Consider the following 20,759-nt stretch of genomic DNA (forward strand, 5'->3'; position numbering starts at 1 on the left):
GGGTGATATCGTGGGACAGGATTTAGTGTACGTATGACAAAGGGTGACTGCTGCCCATCTACCTGAGTCGTATTAATGAGAAATGGCCTGGTATTAAAAAATATACAACAAATATGTAAAGGGGATTACAAGTGTTTACTTCACATAGCGTATTGTTTTAAAACAAGAGGAGCCTTTGAAATTATCTAATTCAATCTACTATACTCAAGGAATCTGAGACTAGGCAAGTTAAGCACCCGCAAAGGGAAACATATCTAGGTAGCAGCAGATCTACACGGGAACTAAGCTTTCTTGGCTGCCTGTTCAAGGTTTGGTCTACTACCCCGTGACAGAAAATTAAAGATGAATCCTTTCAAAATATCATGAAGCAGCTACTACGTGGCAGTCACATAGTAGGTACTGGGGATATATTTAGGTATCGGGGATCAAAATCTCTCTACTAAGAAGGAGCTTAACAGGAGAGAGCAAGACGGGAAGTTGGGACTGCCGAGTGTGCCGCACCGGATTCTAGTTCATGAAGGGTAGTCAAGCCTTGCTGAGAAGGTGGCATTTGAACAGCAACCTACAGAAAGCAAGGGACTAAGCCACGCAGCTACGCAAAGGAAGCTCACTGCTGGCACAGGAAGCAACTAGCACAAGAGCCTTGAGGTACCTCAGGAAAGGCAAGGAGGTCCCGGTGTCTGGAGCAGAGTGAGCTGGGAAGAGTGGAAGGAAACGAGGCCAGAGGGTAACAAGAGACCAGATGATAAAGGGCATTATCGGTCATTCTAAGAACCTTGGGAATTGACACTGAGTGAGGTCGGCAGTCATTAGAAGGTTCAAGTAGGAGTTACATGATTTGACTGTGGTTTGAAAAGGCCAGTCTGGCTAATGAGTGTAGTGTGTAAAGGTGCATAAAGATCAGATATGAGGTTATTGTAGTAATTCGGGCAAAAGTTGGCGGGTGGTAGCAATTAAGGTGGTAAGAAGTAGTAAGAAATTCTGGAACTATCCAGCTAATTGGTTGTGAACTGGATGTGAGGTGTGAGAGAAGGAGACAAGTAGAAATGACCCCAAAGTTCTGATTCTGACCTATTGGGGAACTGGAGGTGCCATTTTGGGGGTTGAAGGATACTGGGTGGGAGACCAGTTCCTGCAAAATGCTAAGAAGTTACAGAAGTTAAAAAGATGATCATCTATACATGTTTGCAAATGGACAGATTTACATCATTTAATTGTAACTACAGGTTGTATTGCAAAGAACAAAAAGCAATCAACAGAAACAAAGCACCGGACATGGGCACGGGGAAGGGTGAGCTGGGACGAAGTGAGAGAGTGGCATGGACATATATATACTACCAAATGTAAAACAGATAGCTAGTGGGAAGCAGCTGCATAGCACAGGGAGATCAGCTCCGTGCTTTGTGACCACCTAGAGGGGTGGGATAGGGAGGGTGGGAGGGAGACACAAGAGGGAGGAGATATGGGGATGTATGTATATGCATAGCTGATTCACTTTGTTACAAAGCAGAAGCTAACACACCATTAAAAATAAAAAAAAGCACAAAGCATGATTATCTTGTTTCAACGGCTACAAAATACTGCACTGAGGTCCCATTTAGAGATGAAAGTATAACTCTCTTTGTTAACTGTTCACATGTGTAATCATATTGTCCAGATATAAAAATAGGAATGTATATTACTTCAAATTCTGACCATTTAATATCAAGAGAAGTCAGTGGGTTTTGTTGTTCTTGTTGTTATAAAGGTAAAGCGCTAATTTAAGTTTCAGTTGGCATAGTAAGTATAGCTTTCACCACCACTACATATGCCTCTCAAATAAATCTTTCTTTAGACTCCAAACCTGCAGACATACAATTTGTCATAAACCACTGTGGAGTCGAAAAACGTGTTTTAGGAGCAAGCAGCGGGTGTGTGGAGCATAGGGGTGGACAGAGCACATTGAATACTGTGAGTTTAAAGTCTATCTAAACCCTGTTGTCCTTCTACACCATTCTCAGTCCCTAGAAGTTGACTTGAAAAATTCCTCCACTAGAGTTTAGTAATAGGTTGGTTCAGTGCACTGTCTACAGAAGGCCATTACCAACTTGCTCAAGAAGCATTTAGCCTGTGTCCAAGTGTCCAGCACTGCATACATATGTGGTGGAGCTCTCCAGACCTCTGCCAACATCACACATCAGCTAACATTCATTGGATCCTTAGACAGAGCGATAATAAGGTTGGCCAGAAGCAGGAAAAAGGGAGAGTAATACAAAGAAATGGAAACCAGTGGATCAGGGAGGCTTACAATGAAAGAACAGAAGGGGAGGGTGTGTGTATCTAAGGCAGGATTCTTTCCTACATTGCAAGGTCAGTTCTGGTGCAGCACCTGTCAACGGACAATTTATCAGCCTCTATGATCCCAATGAAAGTGAGTAAATTTGCAGTAATAATCAGAGAAAACTGGACTGAATAGCATTCTGAATATGTGATCACTTTTTTAGCAGGTAAAGTTTTAGACTGAAGAAGACTCTATTAATTCCTAAGATTTATAATGCAGTTTAAAAACAGCGCTTCCATTTTTTAAAGAAATAACATCTATTATCTATTCTATAATCAAATCCTTTAAAATATAATATCAAAATGATTTCCTATAGGTCAGTCCTATGATTAAAAAAAACTTAAAGAGTTAAAATAATGGCAAAGATATTCACTATATCTCAAATGACCAAGGGAGGGTAGGATACTGACTCACTACTACCAGTAATCAATTCATTCTGTGACAGAATATAAGCTATGCTTCAGTATTTTAATTTTAAAATCTCTTGCTCCAGGAGCCAATCATCACATGTATGCTGAAATCCCTTTTCTCTTTCCTGCTGTCACTGAACACCTTTTCCTTTTGACATCTAGCTTCTGGGGAGTAACAGAATTTTCTTGTTTGAATTCTTCAAAAATGCTTAAATCCAAATAAGCCTACTCAATTTGGTCCGACAAGTCAGTCAACTGTTCGTGAGCTCCAGCACAAAATGGTAACCCCCAAGAGAAATTTCCATCTTTTTTCCATTTTATCTAAAATGATGGTTAAACGTGGGACACAGGTAGGGTTGGGGAAAGGTTAGAGAAACAGGAAATGATAGGTTCTCATTGTGTAAGAGGATCTTGAAGGTCACCTACCCCACATCCAATGACGCAAACAACTGATTCTGTAGCCTCTGCAGGAATGTATGTCTGAACAAGAAATTCATATCTGCCAAAGGCAGCCTGTTCTCTCTCAGGGGAGCTCTTATTATTTACAGGAGGGCTGACAGTGGGGTCAGGTGGGTTCACTCCTAGAAGCAGGACACAGGGACGAGTATGACAGGGTGGCAACTGGATTTGCCATGTACCAGACAAAGGCTTCACATCCATCTGTTGGCCATTAACTCTGCCCAAGAGAATAACCGTGCTTATCTAGAGATGGGAGGGGGAAGGAAGTGAGCAAGCGCTGCAACTCTTCAAAATCTTCCCAAGTGTCAGGAATCAAATGGTAAGTTAAGTCCAGTTTTCAGAGGCACATCTAGTTCACACCCAAAACCACAGTCTCGGGGCAAGAGCGTGGCCAGATTTCAAAAGTACACGTTCTCAGGATGCATCAGTCTTGTTCAAGGTTAGACGGGGCAGTGTTTCTACCTGCAGTCACTGGAATTCATAAAGATTCTTAGAGGATTTAAAGAAGTAGATTAAATAGAGGCAACTGATGTACCTATTCTCCATTCGTGTAGATTTCCAGAATCTGGGATGGTTGTTAGAACACAGGGTAACTAGGATAACTGGCCCAAGATCTGAGGTGCTGAAGCTGTATTATACCTACAGATTTGCCTCTGCCAATCTGATTAAATTTCAAGGAGTGAAGTATCTAAACCAGACTTAGAAGCAGGGGTTATATTAAAAACTGGCATGGCAAGGGTATCGGCCAATCACAGCAGGGTCAGCTGTGAACAACCAGTGTCCTGAAGCGAACGCACTGGACTTCGTCCTGGAGAGGAGTGAGAAAGGGCTCATGTGTGATTTTCTCTCCAACTGCCTCACCCTGCCCTCATCACCAAGGACAGTGCACTGGTTTTATGTAGGAAAACTTTCGATAACTTAAAAGTACTAGGAAGAAAACAACTGTTTTTACATGTGGTCTCTGTGTTTAGAGAAAAAGGCATGAAGAGCACGAGGAGCTAAATTACTGAGCAGCCACCGTGTGCCAGATGTCTGACTAAATCACACTGACTTCACAACAGTCCTACAATGGAGATGCCAGGTCATAAATGCGATGAAATTCCAGTTCAGACCTTCATTTTATCTACGGTTGCAACTGCATTTCAATTAAGAGCCTGAAAAGTTTCAAACTGCATTTTAGGTCAGAATTTCCATAAACATGTTTATGCTTTTCTCTCACTGGAAAATATGATGTTTATTTACTCTATGTAAATTAACTGCATTATGTTTTGCTTATTTTTCAAACTATACTCTTGAAAAATACTGTTGAAATTTTAAAATTATTTTAATATATTTAAAAAGTAGAGATCCTGTATGATTCAAATATTAATTTGTGTTTATGATTTGTATATTTACATCTCCCTGGGCATATGCTGTGCATATAAAAAATATATATCACACTTTTGGTTTTGGAAAATATATGTATTATGTAATTTTGTATCCTTTTTCATTTTACTTTATGGCATGGATTTTCCTATGTCATCAGTCTTTGAAAACACAATTTTAATAGCTTCACAGTATCTTCATGAGTTATTAAATCGTCATTGTTTAACCACTGCTCTTCAGTTGGACTGGTGGAATTTTCCTGGAAGTTTGGTATAAGAATAATGGTAAAACAAACAAACAAAAAAGAATAATGTTTCAGTAAACATCCTTTGAATATATGTCTTTGCTTTTATCTCTGGTATATTTTTAGGTATGATTTCTATATGAAATTTAGGTTTCATTTGCTAGACCACAATGTATGTAACATTAAAGTTTCATCATACATAGTCAGTTTACAGATATTTCTTTTGTCTGTTACATATTTAAAATATATTTTCCAGGTTTGTCACTTCACTTTTAAATTTATAATGACTTTTAAATATTACTACAAATTAAAACGTGTTACTAAATGTGCCTTAGCGAAGATTGTTTCATTGTTTCTTCATGTTTTTGTACAAATATTTCAAATTTTTCTTTTTTTTGGTATCTGGATTTCATGCTTGCTTTAAGAATCTTTCCTCTTTGCAAGTTTATAAAAAAAGTCTATATTTTCTTCTGAACTTTTATAGTTTTATTATGTGAATTTTTAATCCACCCACATTTTGTTTATCTTGGAAGATAGGAATCTAACTTTATTTCTAGCCAAATTTATAGCAAATTGCCTCAAGCCCATCTATTGACCGATCATTCCCCACTGATTTGAGATACCAGATTTATCAAATTCTAAATATACATATATGTGTATATAAATGCATATAAGTACAATCATCTATTACTACCTCGTCTATAATTATCATATAATTATCTAATGAGTCTCTCACAGTCTCAGAGACACAGTGAGTGGCCCTCATTAGACTTTCCAACTGTCATTACTGTCCCCAGTTTATCAAATGACAAAGACACATGGGTCCAAACTCTGATGTACTCCAGGCATTTGTCTGGAAGTACAGGGAGCATAAACTTCATTTCACTACCCCTCGACAATTATCAGAATCTTAAAGAAATGATAATTACTGGTATTTGCCTAAAGTCCATGGAGATCTCCATTCCTGGATAATCTGAAATCCAGTTTTGGATTAATCAGACCACAGGAATGTTGTTCCTGGACTGATTGCTTTTTCCTTCCAGTTAAATTGTTTCGACTGTACTTGCTCTCTGGCCTGAAATCATCTGACTACTCAAGAGATACTAAAAGATACGGCTTTTAAGACTTCCCGTTGCACCTTATACTCTATAGGGTCTCTTTCTGATAAAGGGAAAATACTCTGGCCTCACTTAGAGAAAGAATTAGGCTCCTCCAGGGTTAACTGGCTCGATTTTGCTTTAATACTGTGAACACTGAAATAACTATATTTTTCTCTTAGAGTTGGATATCAGAATATTTAGATACATTTGTGGCCCTTCAACAAATGAACAGAAACACGAACACTTTTTGTACTAACTTCACTACAAGCTCTTTCTTCATTTTCAAAACCTTACTTTCTGTTTGTCCTGATTTCCTTTTTATGGAATTTATTAGCATAGAGTTATTAGCATAAATTTCCTATTTATGCTAATCTTCTTACATGGTATGTATCAATATTATGGTAAAGTGCCTTAAATATACTTTAGAAAATGATGGGGCATAAATAAATACAAAAAAAAATCTCTAAGAAAAAACCTTTTTTTTCTGGACCTCAATGATCAGAAGTGAGGATTGGAAAAGACCAAATTTTCCAATCCTGTCTAAACTAGAGACCAGCAAAAAAAGCCTCCTTACATTCAGTGGTACATTTAGAGAAAAAAATCTGGCTCTAGGCACTTTTAAAAATTACCGGTTATTTTCTAAAGGTAAATTTTTGTGATGCTATTTTGTCTGATATCATCATGTCTTCTCTTTCCAAATTACACTCTTGTCTGTAAGTATTTGCCAAAGCAAATAAGACCTATATGTGAATGTGTATAATACATGTTACTTTCCAAAGGTAAAAAACATAATATACTTATTTTTAACATGACCTTCTTACAAAGCAGCAAAAAAATGGAAAAAGAACTTTGTTTCAAAATTTTAAATTCCTGCTTTCTATCCTAGTATTTACTCATGTCAGTGCTGTTATTCCCAACATTTACCTAAAATAGATGCTCAGCGCCAACTGCTTCAACACCATTCAGCATATGTATTTAAGTGTATAAATAAGTATATACACACAATTAAACCTTTACCACTTTACCAATGTTCCTTTTTTAAATGAAAACTTTATTACCTCAAAATAAATGCCCCAGAACCAGATGAACCCTAAAACCTCCTCCAATTCTGAGTCTCCATGGAATTTAGAAGTAAAACAAAATATTACCATCTCTCCTAGTTCCCTCTTGCTCACCAACAAATCCCAGTACGTTTTCTGAGACCTTGGAATATGCTAACAGGTTTTTAAGTAACTCATTTCTTTGTGACCCTAGGGTTCTACGAATTAAGGATCATAAATAAAATTCACTCACTGGAACTTCTGAAAAATTAGTCTAAAACAGTACACTGAGGTACTGGTGGTCCAGCAGTTAAGACTCCACGCTCCCAATGCAGGGGGCCCAGGTTCCATCCCTGGTCAGGCAACTAGATTCCACATGCCGCAACTAAAAGATCCCACGTGCCGCAACTAAGACCTGGCTCAGCCAAACAAATAAATTAAACAAATAAACATTTACCAAAAAAAGTACATTGACATTTACCTTTTAACTTTTTGATAACTTGGTGAGCAAGCCTAAAGACTGTGACTCATAACAGTAATTTTTATGAGGCATAAATGTAAATGGCCTAAGTTATAAACTTAGCTAGCATGAAGCAGTGAATCCCTTAACTAATTACAATAACGAATCCCCCAGTTTTCTCACACTGATGCACTTTTTTTTTTTGCTTGTCATCATATTCATATAATACTGCAGAAGTTCCCTGAAAATTACTAAAACTTGGGACAAAAGTGAAAAGCAAATATGATGTGATCAAAGAAATTAATATTTGGGGGTAGAAAGTAGGAATACTAATGACTTATAGGCTCCTCCAGGGTGTCAAGAATAATAGATGTTTTGGTTATACTTTGACGCATTTCATAGAGGAAAATATATGCTGTAATTGTAGTCATTCATTTGGAAGACTTGAGAGGGGAGCAGTACCTATCCATTGTCTCTTTTATTTGGCACTTCATACTTAGGGTTTAATTATCAGTAACTGGTTTGACTGTAGGAGAGCAGAGTATGATTTTTAAAGACTCTGGTTGCCTCATCACAGTATGATAAGAAATTAGAGGAAACATCTGTGAAGGGAAAGAAATCTAAATTGACTCAGATTTGGAAGCTGTCATCTACCAAATAAAAATAAGCAGCATGAATAGAACTTTTTTTGTGAACTAATGCTTTTTTAAAAATCTTTCAACTGGCACATACATAATTGCTATTTGAGCAATTATGCCTTAATTGTTTCTTTACATCTGCTTGCAACTAGGTGGTAAACTTGAAGGTAGGGAATATGTATTGGGTTGAACAAAATGTTCATCCGGTTAGTGAATACATTGTTCAATAAATTCTTGGAGAAAATGAAAAACGTTTTATTTTTACTTAAAACTGAACAAACTTTTTGGCCAAGCCAATATCTCTGTTTTTATTTCGAGTACTCGACACTCAGTACATGTTTCAGAAATAGATAAATGCTTGTTGCCTGCCCTGCAGTCCAAACACTTGTTCCCAGTAAGCCCTTAGACAAACGTTTTCCAATCATAAGTACCATCTGTTGTAGTGGATGCTGTCCTGTGCTGTCCGGAAACACCTCTGGGACTAAAATGCTCAGACTTTTGGCTACCGGGAGTGTTGACCATTGGTGATGCATAACTAGACCCTCTCTGGGAACTACTCTCAGTTGAGGACAGCTGCCTCACTCACGTTCCCACCCCCCATCCCTGGGGCAGCCTGCATCCAATGTTTGGTCGACGCAAAGGTACAAAGTCCTACTTTGCCTCATTTCAGGACAATTCGCACAGGCCACCTCAGCTCCAGGGCTCCTTAGGATCTATTGCAACTGCTCTGAAGTTCAGCTTTTCCTCCTCTCCAAGCACACTTCTCCCTCCCACTGGTATTATTCCCTAGAGAACTGCCCAATAAGCCTCCTACATAATACTATCTGCCTCAAATTCTGTGTCCTGGAACTTAAAAGACACCAGGGAAGGTTTATAAAAAATACAGATTTCCAAACCTCATTCTAGATCTACTAAAATCAAAAAGTTTTAAAACACGTAAATTTTTTAGTTTCGTAAGTTATATGTCAAAAGTTGTCCTTAAAATTTTTCTATTCCCAACAAAATAGCAGCCAGTACTTCTGCTTCTGATGAACTTTTAGGTCTCAAGACTAGTTGCTGTCTGGTTGTTGACCTTTTTAAAAAATCCATGTCTTCTGACACTTCTCAGCTAATGGCTTCTTTTAGTATCTCTCATCTAAACTGGGTACTTAAAAGTTTGTTATTTCTTGTATTTACTTAGGCAGACATCTATTAATAGGTGATTACAAAGCTGTGCCCTCCAATTTGTATGAACCAGACCTTTTTTTAAAGCAAATAATTCATCAGAAGCATTAGAAATGGAATTCAGGCTAGACAAACAGTGTTCTGTGACCTACCATGAAGGAGGATGCAGATTGCATTAAAGATTTAAATATTTAGTAATCCCTAAACCCTGTTTCAGACTTTGCCACTATTATCTTTCATATAAAGGCAATCAAATAGGTGTGATCATCAACGTTGCCATTTAGTGATTCTCCGTAGTAGTTGGTTCCCCTCTTTAAAAAAAAAGTTAGGGTGACCACGCTTTTCATCTGTCTGATAAGACATTTTATAAAACCATTCTGTGATGGAAATCTCTTCATTTCAAGTGTAATAACTGTATAAAGCACAAAGTCCAAGGGCACACTTTTGAAGATTGCAAAAATTCTTTAAAAGTAAACTTACTGGGCGAACAGTTGCAAACAAAAATATTATAATGAGCACACTTTTTTCCTTTAGCTGTTTTGATTTCAATAAGCTTTCCCTCCTTAGTCCCTTTCTATAATTTAAAGATTGGCTCTAGCATAGAACTAGCCAAAGATGAGCCTTTTCTCTTGAGGCTGGGAGTTTGTATGCCAAGTTCAGTCTGCTGTTCCTGGAAGAGTGCTGAGACGTTAGAACTTTGAAAAATGTGTTTCTGAACAGAAATGCCGACACCAGGTATCTGTACCAATTCGACTCTGTGAGTTGTGTAGGTGCAGTGTGCTACTTCCCCTGCATTACACATTCTGCCCAACTGTTATTTGCAGGCAAATAACACAGAAAATCATTTCTCCTATGTGAGTATTCTCCTATTTACCTGGGAATGTATGAAAAAACAAAACAAAACAAAAAACATGTTCCCATGTCTTCCATCTAAATGTCAATCATCCAAATGGCTTAATAAAGGCAGTCCCCCAAAACCACCACCATACCCTGATCCTTCCAAATTTGGAGCTGTTTTAGAGCTGGGCAATCACCTGGAGAAAGACTGGCAAACGGCAAACCCTGGGCCAAATCAACATGTTTTTATACAGCCTGCAGGTTAAGAGTGGTTTTTTGATTTTAAATGTAAATATAAATGGTTGGGAATCAAAAGAAGAATATTTCATGTCATATAAGTATTACATAAAATTCCATTTGTGTGTCCATAAAGTTGTATTAGAATACAGTCACACTAATTTGTTTGTGTGCTGTCTAGGGCTGCTTTCACACTGCAATGGCAGAGTTGAGTAATGGCGGCAGAGAACTCTGTCTTACAAAGCATGAAATATTTACTATCTGGCTCTTTACAGAAAACGTTTTCCAACCAGTGACCTAGAGCATCGCAATTTACAAGGCATATGCATCAAATTTAATCCTGTGAAGTGGAGGGTATTGTGTCTATTCCACAGAAAAAAAAAAAAAAAAGACTTTTCCAAGGTCATATAACCAGTATGAAGTAGAGTTACTCACATTCTTTCACTCCGTCAAAAAGTTTTTCTACAAATAAGTGTTGTAAGTGTTTAGTAACACTAATTAGTATTTGGTTTGTAAAAACGCTGTCATCCATTCATTTCAATACTGCAATCAAAAGTGATTTGCTTAAAACCTAGCACTTAAGAGTATTTTGGATGGTGAAGGGCCAAGATCAAACTCTTGGAAAGCACGTTTTGCCTAACAATATTAACCAACAGACTTGTCACTCAAAGGACAAATGGAAGTTTCTCCCTTCAGCTCCTCAGATACTATAAGGCTGTGGAGAATCCTGAACACGTCACCTTTCTCCCGGACGCCTTAATATTTCTCATGCAGATACAGCCCATCTTTCTGACAAGGTCAAACTCTTCTGAAATTGAGTTACTACAGCAATTTTATACGTTTGCTCTCAACATGCCATTGGCCTTGGCCTGAAGATATTACTCAAGCAGAAAAAACAAAGTTTCATCTTTTCCACTAAGTTTTCTCTCAACATTTTACACTTGAGTAGCTACAGAATTTATATGTTTAACCTTTATACCATTCCTCTATTTATATATATCAAGAGAGGATATATAATGATTATCAATTCATTTATTAAATGTGCTATAAATACAAGGAGTAGGTAAAGTTCTACTAAATATAATGACCCAGCAAATACTCGACTACAACCCAGGAAAAATGAGATTTAGCCCCTGCTTGACCAATAACTATGTGACTTTGGGAAAGTCCTTGAATCTTCCTAGGTTTGTTTCCTCAACTATATGGGCTATTCTTGTTTAAAATTGTCTCTACTTCTTAATATTTGATGAATGTTCATTGTATCCAAGTCTGTTTCGTCATCTCTAACTTAGAGATGAGACCTATGATACAGGTGGTTAATTAAAGTGAGAAAATGCACTTAAAGGACATGCACAGTGCTCCAATGAGGACGGTAATAGGGTTGTGTATGTAGATTGTTTCACCTGTGAAAAGCAGTTGAAGAAGAGAGGCTAGAGAGAGGAACCACACACAGAGTGAAAATGATGGTTCTTCTTTTTAAAGTTACACAAATCCATGGCAAACATTCTCTTGGTACCCAAGATTATTCTCACCCTGCTTCCATGAGGCAAGTAAGACCCAAGTCCTTGCCAGGGATACTCTCTCTCCTTCACTTCTCCTTGGCTAACACAGACCAAGAGGGTGAACTGTGGTCCTTTCAGGCTCAGAGTAATGAGAAAGGCACTCAGATGCACAACCGCTCTTCACAGTGAAAGATCCCAGCAGCGTGAAAGCTTAAAATATAAAATACACTCTCTTTCTATTACACCTTATTTTATAAACAAGGTGTTTCTAAGCAGTTTCACTAAAACAAGCCCTGCCTTGAGACTGAAATTTATAATCTCAAAGAGCATCAACATAAAGGTAATTTTATAATCTCAAAGGTAATCAATATAAGATTTCTCAATCATTGTGAATATTTTCATATTTCCATAGTTTTTTTAAAAAGAGCTTAACTACTGTTGAAATTTTTTCAACACTATGACTTTATATATCACAGTCGTCAAATTAGTTTACATTTAAATTGATCGATCACCCCTCCCCCCCACCCCATAGAGGGCTTAGAGCCATCACACTAACCTTTAAAAAGTTAACATTTCTTAACCAACAATAAAAAGAATAGGGATATACAGCAGAACCACCTGATATTTGAGCCAAGAGCTCTCTGGATCTTTTCTAATCTCTTTCCGTGAGGTCATGTAGTGATGGGTTACATCTTTTACTCTGTGTGTCTGGTTATTTTTCTGAATAATAGGAGCAACAAAATCCTATGTTCTTGGTAATATTCTAAGAATCAACATTTAAGGTTACAATTGCTTAAATTTGATACTCTCATCAAGATTTAAATGTAATTCAATGAGGCCAAGGCTTGAAAATACAGAAACTACTTCAGAACAATTAGAATATTTTTTCGGCTCATTTATCCATAATAGGCATTTGCAAGCAATACCACCATAGATTCTAGAGATGCTATGCCCACTATCAAGGGATAGTAAACTATTTCTAGAGGATGCTGAGTGCTGGGAAGGAGATGTGCCCATGTCTATGGGGTACAGATGAGAGGCATTCAAATTCAGCATTAGGGAGGTGACAATAATACCCAGGGTCGAAGAGCCAGTTGGAAATTAGTTATGTGAAGAGGCAGGGAGTAAAGAGAAACTTCAGGAGAGAGTAAGTGCACATGGAGAAGCACAGTGCTACACCCAGTCTAGGGCACTAAAACTAGTTAGTTGTGGTCTGACTATGCAGTATTTTGGGAAAGTGGCCAGAGTTGAAAATGCCAGGTCATGAAGAGCCATGGATGTCACACTAATGAGCTTGAACTTCAGCCCCGAAAGCTCTGGGAACCCAGGGGAGGGTTTTAAGCAGGAGAATGACTAATCAGCTTTGACATTAAGGAAGATGTAAAGAAAAGTGTGAAAAGATAGAGGGGTGAGTGGTGAAGGGGCAGAAACTTGAGGAAGGTGGACAACTTAGGAGTCTATTGCAGTAATGCAGATAATACTGTGAGTTCATGCAGGAGGAACTGTGGTGAGAAGGAAAGGGATGCAACAAGGAACGTTTAGTAAGATTTGGAGCTGTATCAGAAACAGACGGTGAGTGAGTGAAAATTTACAACAACTCCTGGATTTATGATCATTATAAAGGGAAGCATAGAAGATACATCATTGATGACATTATTTTTTTTAATTAATTAATTAATTTATTTTTTTTTTTTTGGCTGCGTTGGGTCTTTGTTGCTGCACGTGGGATTTCTCTAGTTGCAGCGAGCGGGGGCTACTCTTTGTTGTGGTACCTGGACTTCTCACTGCAGTGGTTTCTCTTGTTGTGGAGCACGGGCTCTAGGTGCATGGGCTTCAGGAGTTGTGGCACGTGGGCTTCAGGAGTTGTGGCTCATGGGCTCTAGAGCGCAGGCTCAGTAGTTGTGGCGCACAGGCTTAGTTGCTCCGCGGCATGTGGGATCTTCCCAGACCAGGGCTCGAACCCGTGTCCCCTGCATTGGCAGGTGGATTCTCAATCACTGCGCCACCAGGGAAGTCCGATGACATTATTTTTGACATTTATGACATATAAAGAATTTCACTTATAGGAAAGATTTGCTGAAATTAACTTTCAAAAGAAGTTCTGCAGGGCTTCCCTGGTGGCGCAGTGGTTGAGAATCTGCCTGCCAATGCAGGGGACACGGGTTCGAGCCCTGGTCTGGGAAGATCCCACATGCCACGGAGCAACTAGGCCCGTGAGCCACAATTACTGAGCCTGCGCGTCTGGAGTCTGTGCTCTGAAACAAGAGAGGCCGCGATAATGAGAGGCCTGCGCACCGCGATGAAGAGTGGCCCCCACTTGCCACAACTAGAGAAAGCCCTCACACAGAAACGAAGACCCAACACAGCCATAAATAAATAAATAAATAAAAATTAAAAACTTTAAAAAAAAAAAAAAAAAGAAGTTCTGCAGAGCAAGAATATTAGGCAATAAACACAGAAAGGACAGGGAGAGATGGAATTAAGACAAATTTTCACACATGCCCAAACAGAACAAACAGCATCAGGGGTTGTCGTAAAAGTGAGAAAAAAAGTAAGAAGGGAAATTCAGTGCTTGAATTTCAATGTTCCAACCAAAATAAAGAGGAGTGAAGAAAGGTCTAATACAGCTCCTGGAAAGAAAGACGTGAAATCTGCCAGAAGGAGAGGGTCAAGGGAACAGCATGACTTCATAAGAGGTGGTACTCTCACACAAGAGAATATTGCAAAGGATAAAAGAAAAAGGTGATAATTTTAAAAAATTACTTAATAGAAACCACCAGGATTTGACTACTTAAATGCACGTCTAAGGAGGAGGGCAGATAATTTAGGAATTACGCCTATATTTAGATCTAAAAGCTAGCAAAATGAAAAATGTTAACATGACTTTGTCAAAAGCAGCAGCCACTGTTCACACACGCATCACAGTATCCCGTGGAAAGAATAGCTTAGATCTAATGCTTTTAGGATAATAATCAAATTTGTAATTAGAAGACATTTTTATTCTCATACAAGTATGCAGAAACAAAGCCAGAAACCATTTTTCAAGGAAAAAAAAATTGGCAAAGTTTCCTGAACAGAAGCCCTACTTACACCAAATCTGCTACCGTTGGGTGCCAGACATCCACAGCAGGCACAGACGGTGGGGCTCCTATTGCCTGCTTCACAGATTGCTGTCTGGTTGCCATTTCTCATCATATGTGATTTGGTGGAGCAGAGAAAAGCCCCTGGCTTTCCCCTATCGGTCCTGCAGCCATAGCTCCATCCATCAACATAAACCTAACTGCCCACAAAGATTATCCCCAAGTATTGTCTCTGTTTACCCAGAAAGCATTCCTTTACTCCTATGCAAAGTTCAAGGAATAATTTAATTTACAAATTGTCGAGAAGCACAGACTAAGAGTGATGAGAAAACAAGCATCCTTAGCTGTCATCCTTGCATCTAACTTCCCTAAACTCTGCATCTCTCCTTCCTTCCTTGATATCCACCCTCCTTTCACTTCTTGAATTGAGGTAGAAGCCATTTTCATAGCACTGCCTTTATTTAAAAAAAAAAAAAAAAGAAAAAGGAGGAGGGGTTGGTAAAGGAGGTCATCAATTAATCATCCACACACCCACTCAAACATTTATACCAGGTACCAACTGTGTGTCAGGCATCCACCGTCACTAGCAATTGAAGAATTAGGCATGTTTGAAGGCTAGTAGGAGCATCTAATATGGAAAAACAGTTATAGCTTTAAAATACAGTTTTATAGATGCTATAATAGAAACATAAACAAGTGTTAAAGAAAAATCCAGAAGGAAAAAAGTAGAAATGTTGGTCTTTTGCTAAACATGTATTTTTTAAAAGCCCTTTCTTCTGTCACACTCACACAGAAACAAAGACATCTCAGATGGCCTTTTCATAATGCAATGTCTACCATCCCCACAACTTTTAATTTTGCACAAGATTTGAGTAAAGCGAAGCCAATACTGAGACCCTTTTTCTCCCACTAAATCAGGCTAAAAATCAGAACCTAAAAAATACTGCATTCACTTAAAAATCATAACCCCAGAGACTGGACATTCATATACACACCATACGGCAGTCTCTGCAGATAAATTTCCATTTATTCTCATCTTGACAAATGTCATGCAGGACTACGGTTCATCTTCAAGTGTTCATGCCCAAGAAGAAGGTGTGCCTTCTTCTATATCAATACTTACTTAAAATAAACCTCAATTTACCTTAAAATAGGAAAACGTAGTGAAAGCACTATAAAATGGACCGTTCTAAAAAGAAATTGTGGCAATTTCATACGTTCAAAAATCAGTATTTGGGAGTTCTAAGATATTAGAATTGACCAACAAAACATCACTCTCTCTCACCCCTAACTTCAAGACTTCATTATTTCTTTTCCATATCTCAATCCTGAGAACTTCTTTGGCAGTTACGAACATCTAAATGATAAAACAGATGGAAACACAGTTGTAGACCAAAAAAAGTAGAACTAGCAGTTACCTTCTATACCTAGTTTAATTTTCTGAGTACAGTTGGCCCTTGAACAACATGGGTTTGAACTGCATGGGAACACTTATATGCAGATTTTTTTTTTTTTTTCAATAAATACATGCTACAGTCTTACATGACTCTCAGGTTGATTGAAACCGTGGCTGCAGAACCACAGATACAGAGGAACCATATACAAGGAGGGCAAACCGTAAAGTTACAGGCAGATTTTTCAGCTGAGCATGTGTTGGGGACAGGGGAGGCCCTAACCCCAGCACTGTTCAAGGGTTAACTATTTCTCTCCTCACTCAAAATGATCCTTCAAAGTAAATGACAGTAAGATTAAAGAAGGTAAACAACCTGGTTTTAAGACACGAGAGACATTTTTATCTCCCCGATAGGAAAAGATCTAACATGTCAACCAAATAAGAATATTTAAAGAATATATGTCTGAAACACAGTCGCAGTAGACAGATACCTTTGACCAACTTTCAGATTTAGAGGGGAACATGGACCAGTAAAAATGAAATAGCCACCTACCAGATACTCAGAGGAAACAAACCAAACCAGGTTATCGACTGGTATGATAGATGTTTTAGCCAGATCACATTCACATACATATTTTTAAGACAACCGTGTGGGCATTAACCAAGGGCATTAGGTACCACTGATAGGAATATCCAAATGATATTCACACACACACACACACAAACGTGGCATTTTTTCCCCTAACAACTAGTGCTTTCTAAACTTAGTGCAGGATGTAACAAGAATCTACAACGAAAACAAATACTTTCAGTCCTCATATGCAAGTGTGTATGTGTGTATATAGAAACGAATATATACATGTAAAACACTAAAAAACTACGTATATCTAAGAAAATCTCACTGTAGAAATACGTTTCCTTGTTAGAGATAGTTTTGCTTTGGCTATTTCTCACTGACTCTCTTTTTCTTAATCTAACCATTCCAGAATATTCTGAATGTACATCACTTCAATAGGAAAAGTTTCAATTCTTGAAATTTAATGGCTCTCTATAAAAAGGGTTCCAGTTGGATATTTCTTAAGTTTGTTTCTTCACTGGCTTGATCTGTGAATGTCAAGATATAAAAACAATTAAACCACTGTGTACAAAGACTTTATCACAGAAAAAGGAGAGTTGGGAACAGAGCACAAATCCTGCTGCAAATATTCTGGGTTGACCTGGGAGAGCACAGTATATGTGGAGGGGAGTTTTCTGCTGTAAAGCATGAAGCAGCTTGGGCCTCTTACGGCTCTGGGTGACTGTGGGTGTATTAAAGGATTAGCGTAAGAAGCGTGCCTGACGCGGATGAAACCACATTTCCCGCACCAGACACTCCAGCTGCGCACACTATTTGAAGCAGGTACTGAGGAAAAGACAGGCTGGAGAATTCTCATTCCTAAAACATACATTGTTTTTCCATACCAAATGATAAAAAAAAGTAAATGCAAACACGATTTCAGATAAGAAACGCAGAACTAGAAGTTCCCTTCTCTAACAAGTTTAATTTTCTGAGTATTTCACTGTTTACAAAAAATTGATTCTGTGCAAATATCCATTAGACTAAAGAATGTAAACGATGTTGTTTTTAAGACACTGGAGAAATTTTTGCTTCTCTGATAGAAAAAGATTTAACATGTTAACAAACTGGAATGTAGAAAGATGTCTAAACGCACACACATATACACGCACACACACACACACACACACACACACACACGCAAGCAACTCAAAGAAGCATTCATCAGAGCATTGAGCACAGTAACCATGGAAATCTGTTTCCAAAGTTGTAATTCCCAGATAGCTAGTGGGAAGCAGCTGCATAGCACAGGGAGATCAGCTTGGTGCTTTGTGACCACCTAGAGGGGTGGGAGAGGGAGGGAGATGCAAGAGGGAAGAGATATGGGGGATATATGTATATGTATAGCTGATTCACTTTGTTATAAAGCAGAAACTAACACACTATTGTAAAGCAATTATACTCCAATAAAGATGTTAAAAAAAAAACAACAACAAAGTAGTAATTCCCAACCATGACAATTTAGGGTATTCCCGGGTATCTCAAGGATTACTATAAAAATATCATCACCGCCACCAACAACAAAAATGTCATTTAATTTTCATTATGCTGTGCTACAGCACTTTGTGGAGGGGGAGGGACAGCATTAAAATGATGAAAAAAGGCATCACAAAAAAATTAATTGTTCTAAACTTTCAAAGATTATAAACCACATATTTTAGGGGAATAAAGATAAAGTTATGGATTCTTTTCAAACAGCATTGGATGGAGTGGCTTGTTCTCACGGAGGTGAATGTGTCCAAGGAACACAAAGGATGTTGCTACTTTGTAAGATTAGAGCAGGGATACGCAAAGCGGAAGGCGCTGAGCACGGGTGCCCTTCATACGTGACCTCCTGTAAGGTTTTTCTTTCCTCCCAGGCCCCCATGTTAACCCACTCCCATATCCACCCTAGAAAGTAAACAAAATACAAAGGCAAACGATCCACCACCACCCAAGGGGATTAGTGAGCGGTTCTCAAAGTAGCTATCTAGCACTGACATGTGCCCTAAGGAGAATCTCTCCTGGAAATCCAGGCTTGGCACACACTCCTGTCACTGGGGTTTGAGTATTTCTGAAATCATCTATCAGGCGATGAAGATATAACTGAAAGTATTCATGCAGATTTCATCCGTGCTGACTACATCAGGTCACAGGGAAGCTTCCACTAGCTTTGGGAAAAATAAATTGCACATATTTTCTGAGAAAATTACAACTATCTATCTGTCAATTATCCCCCAAAGTTTTAAGAAAAAGTACAATTCTAAATATCTATGACTTTGAAACTATATTTACATAAAATAACTCAGATGTCAGCTAGAACCTACCTATCATTTAAGATCTAGAAAAGACCTCAAGGATTACCTCGAACCTCTCAGCGCATGCCTTATACTAGTTCACAGTAAACACTTCCCATCCTGTCATACTGAACAACTTAAATCTTTTGCAGGGATTACTATTTTCAGGTCTCTCACATTTCATCCAAATGGTTTACCAAGCTTTTTTCCCAAAAACATGGTTCCTTCCCCAAAAGTAATTACGGTGCCAGTTGGTTACAATAATGGTTTTTTAAATCTTGACAAAAATAATTAAATTTATAGAAAAAAGTTAAGAAATTACACTTATGAATTTAAATACAAGGCTATTATATGCCTTAATTATTTCCTTGATTCAATTATATTAAAATTGTTTCAGAGATTTATATTAGATTATTGTTACTTACACTTCTGTTAGGAAGCTGCTGCATACTTTTACAAAGAACTTGACAAGAGTCCAAGTGACCAACTGAACTCTGAATAGTTAGACTTTCTCTTAACCTAATCACAGATCATTTATCTCAATTAGATTGATTCACCTTTTCTTTTTTTTTAAGCACTAGTCAATCTCTGGCCTAGATCTGTGTACATGCACTTTTCTCCGTGAAGTCTCACCTTGTTTCTGTAGCTAACATTACATATTTTATAGGCCTTTACTCTGTAATTTTATCATACTTAATAAATTCAGCAAATATTTGTGATTCAAGATTTTATCATGGTCTTAATATTAAGCTTTATATTAAATGAGTCTCCTGAATTAATTCTTATATATTTATCCTTACATAAACATAGCAGGGGGGCTTCCCTGGTGGCGCAGTGGTTGAGAATCTGCCTGCCAATGCAGGGGACTCGGGTTCGAGCCCTGGTCTGGGAGGACCCCGCATGCCGTGGAGCAACTAGGCCCGTGAGCCACAACTACTGAGCCTGCGCGTCTGCAGCCTGTGCTCTGCAACGAGAGGCCGCGACAGTGAGAGGCCCACGCACCGCGATGAAGAGTGGCCCCCACTCGCCGCAACTAGAGAAAGCCCTCGCACAGAAACGAAGATCCAACACAGCCAAAAATTAAAAAATTAATAAATTGAAAAAAAAAAAAAAAAGGTGACCACTTTAAAAAAAAAAAAAAAAAACCAGGAACACTTTGTTTTTGTTTCTGTTGTAAGGGAGATGTCACCTGTAAAAGGAAAATGCAGAGACAAAAATATTCCAAAAAAAAATATTTTTACTTATAAAACTTAAAAGTTTTTAAGGATCCTTAACAAAAGGACGTAGCAGGTATTTAAAAAAAAACAAAACCCTACAAGGCTACCAAGGTTATAAATATTCTGTTCATGGTGGAACCACTGGTTTCCTCTTTGGTTCATCATATCTGCAAGGAACACCACGTATCTGCGACTGTAGTTTTGCAAAATTCATCAAATGAGTTGTTTCCATTAGAAAGTTAGTGACATAAGAAAGAGCTCAACATTTTCTTAATTTGGGGAACAAAGTGGTTTGGTAGATATAGATAAAATTTATGTATGTCTAATCTATCTCAGGATGCAAAGTGATTCTTATTTCCTAACTGTGGTACAGGAAAAGCTTAGTCACAATGACAACACAC

General features: G+C 38.1%; 1 long non-coding RNA gene across 14 annotated transcripts in view; it reads right to left on the reverse strand.

Annotated features, from left to right (window-relative positions):
* Positions 1 to 20,247, reverse strand: part of LOC309651739 — a 72,487-nt gene extending 52,240 nt beyond the window's left edge. For 11 of the 14 annotated variants that reach the window (XR_014258333.1, XR_014258334.1, XR_014258335.1 and 8 more), the window contains exons 1-2: positions 14,867 to 20,247; positions 7,192 to 7,353 (exon numbers count right to left, since the gene is read on the reverse strand). This is a non-coding gene — a long non-coding RNA (uncharacterized lncRNA). The remainder of the gene's footprint in view (positions 1 to 7,191; positions 7,354 to 14,866) is intronic. The other 3 variants (XR_014258331.1, XR_014258330.1, XR_014258332.1) reach the window with 3 other exon arrangements.
* Positions 20,248 to 20,759: the final 512 nt, after the last annotated feature.

This window comes from Balaenoptera physalus (assembly GCF_965194825.1).
Source record: "Balaenoptera physalus genome assembly, chromosome: 21".
Lineage (NCBI taxonomy): Eukaryota > Metazoa > Chordata > Mammalia > Artiodactyla > Balaenopteridae > Balaenoptera > Balaenoptera physalus.